The sequence below is a fragment of the Theropithecus gelada genome, chromosome 4, assembly GCF_003255815.1.
Source record: "Theropithecus gelada isolate Dixy chromosome 4, Tgel_1.0, whole genome shotgun sequence".
Classification (NCBI taxonomy): Eukaryota; Metazoa; Chordata; class Mammalia; order Primates; family Cercopithecidae; genus Theropithecus; species Theropithecus gelada.
Window position 1 is genome coordinate 166,593,303 of NC_037671.1, and position 11,868 is coordinate 166,605,170.

Genomic DNA, 11,868 nt, shown 5'->3' on the forward strand with positions numbered 1-11,868 from the left:
TGTGGTCTATCTCTTTGTTTAGCTCTAATAATATTGCCGTTATATGTCTAAGTGCTCCAGTGTTGAGTATATATATTTTTATAACGTTTATATCCTCCTGGTGAATTGATCCCTTATTCGTACATAGTGACCTACTTTGTCTCTTCTTACAGTTTTGTCTTGAAACCTATTTTGTCTGATGTAACTATACCTACTCCTATTCTTTTTTTTAAATTTTCATTTGCATGAAATATATTTTTCCATCCCTTCATTTTCAGTTTTTGTATGTCTTTATAGGTGCAATGTGTTTCTTGTAGGCAACAGATTATTGACTCTTGGTTTTTTATTCATTCAATCACTCTATTTTTTAATTTGAAAGTTTAGTCAACTTATAATCAATGTTATTATTGATAAGTAAGAACTTACTCCTGCTATTTTGTTATTTATTTTCTGGTGGTTTTGTGGTCTGTTCTTCCTTCTTTTCCTCTTACCTGTCTTCCTTTTAGCAAAGGTGATTTTCTCAGGTGGTGTGATTTAATGTCTGGCTTTTTTTTTTCATGTGTACATTATATGTTTTTTTGATTTCAGGTTACCATGAGGCTTGCAAATAATATCTTATAACACATTTTCAGTTGATAAAAACTTAACACTGCTTGCATAAGTAAACAAACCAACAAGCAAAAAGAAAACTGATGAAAACTCTACACTTAAAATTCCTCTCACACTTCCTTTTTGTTATTTCTATTTATATCTTATCATACAATCTATGTCTTGAAAAGTTGTTGTAGTTATTGTTTTTGATTGGTTCCTGTTTTATTCTTTCTACTTAAGACAAGGATACTTTACACAACACAGCTACAGTGTTTTTATATTCTGTGTTTTTCAGTGTACTTACTATTACCAGTGAGTTTTGTACCTTCAGATGATTTCTTTTTACTCTTTTATATCTATTTTTCTTGTGATTAATGTATTCTTTTTAGCATCTCTTGCAGGACAGGCCTGGTGTTGATGAAATCCCTCAGCTTTTGTTTGTCTGAGTCTTTGTCTCTCCTTCATGTTTGAAGAATATCTACCCTGAATGTACTATTCTAAAGTATAAGCTTTTTTTTTTTCTTTTAGTACTTTAACTATGTCATGCCACTCTGTCCTGACCTTGAAGTTTCCACAGAAATGTCTGCTGCCAGACATACTGAAGCTCCATTGTATGCTATTTATTTATTTTTTTATCTTGCTACTTTCAGAATCCTTTCTTTATCCTTCACTTTTGGAAGTTTGATTATTAAATGCCTTCGGGTAATCTTCTTTTGGTTAAATCACATTGGTATTCTATAACCTTCTTGTCCTTGGATATGTATATCTTTCTATAGGTTTGAGTTTCTCTGTTATTATCCCCTCAGATAAACTTACTACTCCATCCCTTCCTCTACCTCCCATCAAAGGCCAATAACTCTTAGATTTTTCCCTTTTGGCGCTATTTTATAGATCCTGAAGGTGTGCTTTATTTTTATTCTTTTTTTCTTTTGTGTCCTCTGCGTATTTCAAATAGCCTGTCTTCAAGCTCACTAATTCTTTCTCCTGCTTGATTGAATCTGCTATTAAAAGACTCTGATGCATTCTTCAGTTTGTCAATTGTATTTTTCAACTCCAGAATTTCTTCTTGATTCATTTTAATTGTTTTACTTTCTTTGTTAAATATACCTTATAAGATTCTGAATTCCTTCTCTGTGTTATCTTGAATTTCTTTGAGTTTCTTCAAAACAGCTATTTTCATAATAATACTCTGTCTGAAATGTCACGTATCTCTGTTTCTCCAGGATTGGTTCCTTGTGCCTTATTTACTTTATTTGGTGAGATCATGTTCCCTGAATGTTCTTGATGCTTGTGGAAGTTCTTTGGTGTCTGAGCATTGACACCATATGATAGGTACTTATTACAGTCATCACCGTCTGGGCTTGTTTGTTCCATTTCTCCTTGGGAAGGCTTCTTAAGTATTCAAAAGGACTTGGGAGTTGTGATCTAAACTGTATATGCATTAAGTGGCACCCCAAGCCCGGCAACACTGTGATCCTTGTAGACTCATAGAAGTACCACTTAAGTAGTCTTGGATAAGATCTGGAAGAATTATCTGGATTACCAGGCAGAGACTCTTGTTCTCTTTCCTTACTTTCTCCAAAACCAGTGGAGTTTCTCTTTTTGTGCTGAGCTTCCTGGAGCTGAGGATGGCATAACACAAGCACCTTTGTAGCCATCACCCCTGGGACACCGCTGAATCAGAACTGAAGTCAGCACAGCTCTAGTTCTTGCCCAATGCTCAATGTGACCACTACTAGGCTACTACCTATGTTTGTTCAAGGTCCTGGGTCTCTACAATCAGCAGGTGGTAAAGCCAGCCAGTATTGTGCTCTTCCTTTCAGGGTAGCAAGTTCCCCCAGGCCCTGGGTGGGTCTAGAGATGCCATCTAGGAGCCAGATACTGAAGAAAAATCTTTAGAAATTTACCTTGCATTCTATTCCCCTGGAACTGAGCTGGTACTCAAACCACAAAATGGAATCCTTCCCCATTCTTCCTTCCCTTTCCAAAGGCAGAGGAGCCTCACCCCATGGCCTCCACCATCATAAGCCCATGGGAAGTACTAACAGGCTACTGCCAAAGTTGAGTTAATGCCCAAAGGATCTTTAGTCAGCTTGTGGTGAATGCTGCCAGGCCTGGGACTCATTCTTCATGGCAGTGGGCTCCCCTTGGCCTAGGGCAGGTCCTAAAATGCCATGCATGAACCAAGGCCTGTGACTGGGGACCTGATGTGCCTGCTTGGTGCTCAACCCTACCATGGCTGAGCTGGTACCTAAGATGCAACACAAAGTCCCCTTTGCTTTTCCCTTTGCTTTTCTCAAACAGAAGGAGCTTCTCCTCATAGCCTCCACAGCTGGGAATGTGCTGGTTCTTTCCTGATGCCAGCATGTCTCTGAATCTCATTCATATCTCACAGCTGGGTATTGCTGCTGGTTCTTCAGGCCCCAAGTACTCATTAGTCAGTAGGTGATGGATTCTGCTTGGACTGGATCCTTTCCTTCAAAGCAGTATGTTCCCTTGTGGCCCAGGATGGATCTAGAAATGTCATCTGGGAGCTAGGGCTTGCAATGGGGCCTTATATCCTTTATTGGGGCTCTACTCTATTGTGGCTGAGCTCTTATTCAAGATGCAAGAAAAAGTCCTGTTTACTCTTTCCTCTACTCTCCTCAAGTAGAAGGAAGGGGTCTCTTTTGGAGCTGTGAGCTGTGCTGCCTGGGGTTGGGAAAGGGATGATGCAAGCACTCCCTTCGCCACCCTTGCTGGTATCTCAATAGGTGCATATCCCCCAAGTCCACTGGCTCTGAGACCAGCTCAGCACTTAGGAGCTAGGCTTGCTGGAACTCAAATTTTGACCACTGGGATGACCATTCCCCTCTGGCTAGGGTCTGTCCAAACATTTCCTCTGTAGGGAAGCATTAGATAAGTACAGTCTAGTTCTGCTTTCCACTGTGACAAGGAAGCACCAAGTTCAATGCAAAGCATCACAATCACTGTAGTTTCCCTCCCAAGTGCACAGCCCTCCATGCCACACAGCTGCTGCTGGGGAATGGGAGAGGGATGATGTCAGGAATTTAAGACTATTTTTCCTACCCTCAAAACCAGGCATTGTCAGTGCTCACTTGATTTTTTTTTTTCCTCTGACAGTGCTCCCTTTGTGTAGATGTCAAACTTGGTGTTCCCATTGAAGCGGTGGGGAATGATCAGTAGAGCCTTCTATTCAGTCATCTTGTTCCACCTCTCTGCCAAAGTTGATGTTTTAATGATGTGCCTAAGATAATAGTATTTTTTAAAACTTTCTTTAGTTTTCAACGTGTACTATTGTTATCTTGTAAGTTTGTTTATTCAACAAACTTTTATTGAAAACATACTGTATTCCAGGAAATGTCCTAGCTTTTGAGGATATATCAATGAAGAAGAAAAGTTACAAATAATTTTTTTTCTACTTTCACAGAGATTACATTTTAGTAGTTCTAACAGTCTAATATTAAAAAGGTAGATCCCTACACATCACCATGGATCTACTGAATTAGAAAATCTATTGGAAACAAGAGATATGCATATTTACTGAGTAACCCAAGTAATTCTTGGGCAGGTTTAAGCTTAAAATCTAAACATCTTTCCTCTTGCTATTTTCTTTCCCATGCTCTAGAGCTCTCATACTAGCTCTCTTTGTTTTTGCTGCTATCACAAAATACCTGAGACTAGGTAATTTAAAAATAAAAATCTATTTCTCACAGTTCTGGAGAGTAGGAAGTCCAAGATCAAGGCACCAGTGGGATCAGAGTCTGATGAAGGCCCTTTCCTCATAAAATGACATCATCTAGATGTCCTCACATGGTGGAAGAGCGAAAAAGGGATGAACACTGTGTTCTCACACAGCAAAAGAGATGAAAAACACAACGGGTCTAGCTAGCTCCCTCCAGCCTATAGGACACTAATCCTATCCTTGAGGGCAGATCTCTCATAGTCTTACCACCTCCTAAAGGCCCCACCTCTTAAAAACTGTTCCATTGGGGATTAACTTTCAACAGGAATCTTGGAGGGACACAGATGTTCAAACCATAGTACTTGCTGAGATTTTCCTAAAATCTGACAAAATACCATTTAAATTTGGACTGTGTATGGTGTTGGTCAGTACATCTTTTGGGATCTTTACTACTCTATAAATTACTGTTTTTATTTTACTCATGTAATATTAAAACATGCCTTTCAAAATACTCTGTAGTTATATTTTATCTTTCTTCACCTTCTAACACAAGAACATGGATCTTCAAAATCTCCACTTACAAGTTTAAACATGTAAAACACATTAAAATGGTTACTATTATCAATCTTATGTATTATACAGAGAATTAATTATATCTAATTAATAAAATAATATTAAAACAAACCTAAAAGTATGCAATACTTTTATACTTTCTTCAGCTACACTTATAGGTAGCAAATCGGGACATTAAAATGGTCTGTATCTTGCACTTTTCTTATGGTGAGAGGATAAGGCATTATAGAGACTACCATACAACACTATTTATACAAAATGAATGAAAAATGTATTTTTTCACATTAGATAAGTGAATCTTTGGACATATTCCATCAGACATGATTACAGGAAAAAAAAATGGGAGCAAGAGTAAACACCAATGAACCTGTAAAAGTGAAGCATTCTAGCAAATCTAAAGGGACCAGCCATGTTTACTTTCTCCTCCTTCTATCTTCTCTTCTCTTTTAAATACTATTTGAACATCTTCCCTGTGAAGTTTCCAGACAGTTTATATCTAAATAAGTAGATTTTATTAAACAGGATAATAACCAACTGCATTTTAGAACTTCCTCAAATCATTGGTTAAGAATCACATCTGAGATTTCATATCCAGTCAGATACTAGAATGAATGAATATAGCTGATTTTATTTTCATTTTAAACAGTAGATCCTCTTTTAAGTGACATTCACTTCATCATTTAACAGAGAAGTTCATCCTATCTGTTGCTCACTGAACACCAGCTAAGAAACCGTGGGACATTAAAGCATGGTGTCTTATTTTCCCATAAACCCATGTTCTTCTGTTTCCGCTAGCTCTATACATTTATGTAAAGTTGTTGTGACTACATAGCTTTCTTAAAAATGTGTAAAATAAGTAAATATGAATAGAAAATGATAGTTTTTTGAAGGAAACCAAGTTGAGTGTTTGAGACAATATTGTCCTTACCTGTTACCACCAGAAAACAGTATTTCAAAATGCACTACTTAAATCCCATTCTCAATTGCCACACAGAAAAAAACTACTTAGGAATACAGCTAACCAGGGAGGTGAAAAATCTCTACAGTGAGAATTAGGAAACACTGGTTGAAGGGATCAGATAAAGCACAAACAAATGGAAAAACATTTTATGCTCATGGATAAAAAGAATCAATATCATTAAAATGACTATACTGCCCAAAGCAATTTACAGATTCAATGCTATTTCTGTCAAACTACAAGTGGCATTCTCCACAGAACTACAAAACGTATTTTAAAATGTATATGGAACCAAAAAAATTGCCCAAATAGTCAAGGCAATCCTAAGCAAAACAAAAACAAAACAAAACAAAACAAACAACAACAGCACAAAGCTGGAGGAATCACATTACCTGACTTCAAACTCTACTAAAAGGCTACAGTGACCAAAACAGCATAGTATTGTTACAAAAACCGACACATAGACCAATGGAACAGAATAGAGAGCCCAGAAATAAGGACACACGTCTACTACCATCTGATCTGAGACAAAGCTGACAGACACAAGTAATGGGAAAAAGACTCCCTGTTCAATAAATGTTGCTGGAATAACTGGCTAGTCATATGCAGAAGATTGAAGTTGGATCCCTTCCTCACACAACATACAAAAATCAACTCAATATGGATTAAAGACTGAAATGTAAAACCCAAAACTATATAAACCCTGAAAGACAACCTAGGTAATACCATCCAGGACATAGGAACAGACAAAGATTTCATGACAAAGACACCAAAAGCAATTGCGACAAAGCAAAAATTGACAAATGGGATCTAATTAAACTAAAGAGCTTCTGCACAGCAGAGGAAACTATCAACAAAGTGAACAGACAACCTACATAATGGAGAAAATTTTTGTAAATTATGCATTGGACAAAGGTCTAATATCCAGCATCTATAACAAACTTAAACAAATTTACAAGGGAAAATAAAACAACCCCATTAAAAAAGTAGGCAAAGGACATGAACAGACACTTCTCAAAAGAATACATACATTCAGCCAACAAGCATATGAAAAATAAGCTCAACATCATTGATCGCTAGAGAAAAGCAAATGAAAAACCCAATGAGATATCATCTCACACCAGTCAGAATGATCATTAGTAAAAAGTCAAAAAAATAACAGATGCTGGTGAGGTCATGGAGAAAAGGGAACTCTTATACATTGTTGGTGGGAGTGTTGCAGAAAGCAGTATGGCGATTCCTCAAAGAGGTAAAAGCAGATGTACCATTCGACCCAGCAATCCCATTACCAGGCATATGCCCAGAAGAATATAAGTCATTCTACTATAAAGACACATGCATACGAATGTTCATTGCAGCACTATTCCCAATAGCAGAGACATGGAATCGACCTAAATGCCCATCAATTACAGACTTCATAAAGAAAATGTGGTACATATACGCCATGCAATATTATGCAGCCATAAAAAAAGAGAGAGCACGATCATGTATTTTGCAGGAACATGCAGTAAGAGGTTATTATCTTTAGCAAACTAATGCAGGAACAGGAAACCAACTCGAGTGTTCTCACTTGTAAGTGGGAGCTAAAGGGTAAGAACTTATGAACACAAAGAAGGAAACAACAGACCCTGGGGTCTACTTGACAGGGGGAAGGTAGGAGGAGAGAGAGGAGAAGAAAAGATAACTATTGGGTACCGAGTTAATACCTGTGTGATGTAATCATATGTACAATAAAGCCCCATGACACAATTTTACCTATTTAACAAATCTTCACGTGTACCCCCAAATCTAAAATAATTTTTAAAAAATGCACTACTTAGGAACAAATGTATAAACCTAGAAATGATTTATAAAATTAATGAATGATGATGCCAACAATCACTTTGCAATGCCTTTTGATTTCTCACTCCCCTCTAAATAAAAATAACACTGGAAATGGCAAATAAGATATTATGGATAAGCACACACAAGAAATATCAAGGGGAAGTATCAGTGGGCTCATGGTAAAAAATTGGTAAGAGTGCACATGTGTATAGTTTAAGTTAACATCTAGGTCTGAATCAAAAGTCCAGTCACTGTGGGTTCACAAAGTAGGATCCAATGACAGGTGTTCTGTGTGTCCCCATTCTCTAAAGATGCATTTCCTGTCTGAGTTTTTATTTTCTACAAAATTAGTTTCTAAGAACATGTGAATAAAAAGGAAAGGATATCACAGGCAGTAGTGATTAACTTGGTAAAAGCCATAATCCTGCTTTGAATTACTTGAAACAAATCCCTTGATAATAATAATTCACTCATTAATCAAATTAATTATTCTAGTGCCTCATGGATAAACTAAGAATGTTAAAGATATTATTTTTTAGGTGGTGACATGGAAAGTCTTTTATTCTTTGTAGCTTGACTTTAATATCAAGCCACCTTTGATCTCCCTTAGTCACTGAATTGGACTGCATCTATTACTCATGGGTCAACATGAAAAGTAATGACTTAAAAAATTGTGATTTTTTCAGGAACAGTAAACACATTGTTTTGAAAGGGCTTGAATTCAAGATAAAATAAAAAGGTTCATCTGGGTCTTTCTTACCAGATCTTTTCATCTTCTGCCACCCTTTTCTTCAGTGTTGAAGAAAATTGAAGTACGGAACATTTCAAAATGTTTTATTTGTAAATGTTTTTTATTTTTATTTGGAAGATGAACAGTGCATAATATCATCATACCAGCTTCACAATTTTGCTTGCTGGAGGTGGATATGAATGATGACTCTTCTATAAGCAAAGAGGTGTGGGCCTGGCTCCTGAACTGCTCAGTAGGAAGCTGATATTTCATCATTAAAGTTCAGTGCATTGGAACATTGTTCTAGTCATAACAAACTGTATAAATTACAAAATCCTGGCAACACATTCTAGCCATTAAGCTGTGTATCCCTTTATTTTCATTCTGGAAAGCTTTTATTAATTCATAAAATGATTTTTCTTGGTAGACAGAAATTAGAAGCTGGGAGAACAAACAACAAAAACAGGCCCACTTGTTTCCCAGCTGAAAGATTTGACCAGATACATTAGCATTTAAGTTACTTCTGAAAAATTCCACCCATCACCTATTTATATATATAAATATATATATATATTTAATATACTACTCCAAATTCATATCTCCCTGCCTTTTCATCCCATGGTATTTTGCAAAATATTTTTTCACTTATAATATTCTAAGCATAGTTTATTACACATCATTTCAACATTATATTTTTTTCTCTTTTGGAATTACAAATGGGGTCACCATAAGAGTATTAGTTAGAGCAAAAAATTATATCCCTAAAACCTGAAGCTGTGCAATATTTGCCTAATAAGCTTTTTCTTACCCATAGTCCCATCAAGGTTGAGAAAACAAAAGAGTGAGACATTGTATTATTTGCAGTTAAATCATTATTAATAAGCACAGAAAGAAAAATAATTAAGAAGAGTAATTTTTATATAACCACTTAAGTAATCAAAAAATGGACTACTTTATACAGTTTCTGATAACATTTCACAATATAACAACAAATTGGACTCTTTTTACAAGATATTATATATACAATAAGTTGCATAAAGTGTACCAATCCTTTGTGTGTGTCTCAGAAATGTTAACATAAAAATATATACATTTATATAATCAAACCGACGAAGACATAAAACATTTCCTTAAGATGATGCTTTTCCATGCATGCACTAAGATGACGCTTTCCATGTATGCCACCTTCCAGAATACCTCCAGTTATTCTTACTGTAAACTAACTGTCTGTTGTGACCTGTGATCATCTCTATATGTTACATCTTCTTAAAAACATGTAAATGGGCCGGGCACGGTGGCTCACGCCTGTAATCCTAGCACTTTGGGAGGCTTAGGCGGGCTGATCATGAGGTCAGAAGATCTAGACCATCCTGGCTAACACGGTGAAACCTCGTCTTCACTAAAAAATACAAAAAAAGTTAGCCGGGCGTGGTGGCCGGGGTCTGTAGTCCCAGCTGCTTAGGAGGCTGAGGCAAGAAAATGGCGTGAACCTGGGAGGCGGAGTTTGCAGTGGAGCTGAGATCGCGCCACTGCACTCCAGCCTGGGCGACAGAGCGAGACTCTGTCTTAAAAAATATATATATATATATATATATGTAAATGAGGTAAAACAGAATTCCCTCTTTTGTTTCTATTTCTCTGTGTCAGTGTATTTTTGAGATTGATCCATTTTGTGATGAGTCATGGTAGCAATTCATTCTCTTTAATGTTGTATAGTAGTCCGTTTTATTATTATGTTTGTTCTTTTAACAGCTTTATTGAGCTAAAGTTTACATACCATTAAATTCACCCTTTTAAATCACTAAATTAAAAGATTTTGAGTATATTCTCAGAGTTGTACAACTATCGTCATTATTTAATTTTAAAACTTTTTCATTGCTCTAAGAAGAAATTCCAAACACTTTAGCAGTCAGTCCCCATAACCTTGCTCCTCAGCCCCTGGAAACCACTTACCTATTTTCTGGCTCTATGAATTTGTATATTCCGGACGTTTCAAATAAATGAAGTAATACAAGATATACCACAGTTTACCTATTCATTCACCCATTGATAGCATTCATTTGCTTCCACTTTGGGGCCATAATGAAATATGCTATGAAAATTCTTGTTTATTTGACATCATTTACATTAATTTCTGAGTTACATGAATTGTAAATTTGGACAACTAAAAATTGCTAAACATTTTTCCAAATTGGTTGTACAATTCTTCAATATCTCCAGTAATATAGGAGAGTCACATATTATAATTGGTGCATATTAAAATTGCAACATAATCTCTTCAATACTTGATATTGTCAGTACTATTAATATTAACCATTATTGAAGTTGTATAGTAGAATTACATCATAGATTTAATTTACATGTCCTTGATAATTACTGATATTAAGCATCAGTAATTTAAATACTGGCTAATTGTTAATCTTCCTTTGTGAAACATGTACTCAAATACTTGATTATTTTTCACTGGAGTTTTTTGTCTTCTCCATATTGAATTGTAAGAGTTTTTTATATATTCATGACATAAGACTTTAGAATATATATGTATAATCTATTTTATTTCAATACATGTAACTTGCCTTTAAATTTTCTTAATAACTTTTGAAGAGTAGAAAATTTTGATTTAGATCAAGTTAACTTTATGCTGTCTTCTATAGATAGTACTTTTTCCTGTGTCCTGTCTAACAAATCTTTGCCTATACCATTCTAATTTTTTTCTTCTAAATTTTCATGTTTTACCTCCACATTTCAGAATATAATTATTTTGTATTATACTACCTCAGAATAATAAGAATGAAGTGAACATGCAATGAAAAAGTTTTAAAATTAAATAATGATGATAGTTGCACAACTCTGAGAATATACTAAAAGCCTTTTAACTTAACTATTTAAAAGAGTGAATTTAATGATAGGTGAACTTTATCTCAATAAAGCTGTTAAAAAGAACAGGTTGTTATAATAATAAAGTGGACTACTACACAGTGATGAAAAGAAAGAACTGTTGCAATGACTCATCACAAAATGGATCAATCTCAAAAATATACTGACACAAAGCAATAGAAACAAAAGCCTCTTTTTGTATTTGGTGTGAAGAAGACAGACGGTGTGGTTTATTTTTTAATTAATATTTAATTGTTTCAGCACCACTTGATGAAAAGACTATCCTTTCCACACTGAATTACTTTGATACCATTGTTGAAAATCAATTTGCCAGATAGATAGATAGATAATGGATGGATGGATAGATAGATAGATAGATAGATAGATAGATAGATAGATAGATAGATAATGAGTGTACTTGTAGATCCCCTATGTTGGAGAAATTCATTGAGCTACATGTGTTTATTTATGCCAACACCCTACTGTCTTGAATGCAACAGTTTTTTACTAAGATTTTTTTCAGATAGTGAAATCCTCCAACTTTGTTCTTTTTTTTCAAAATGTCTTTTGGTTAGCTATTTTCCTTTGCATTTTCAAATGTAAATAATTAAGTCAGCATGTCAATTTTTAAGAAAAAAGATGCCAGAAATT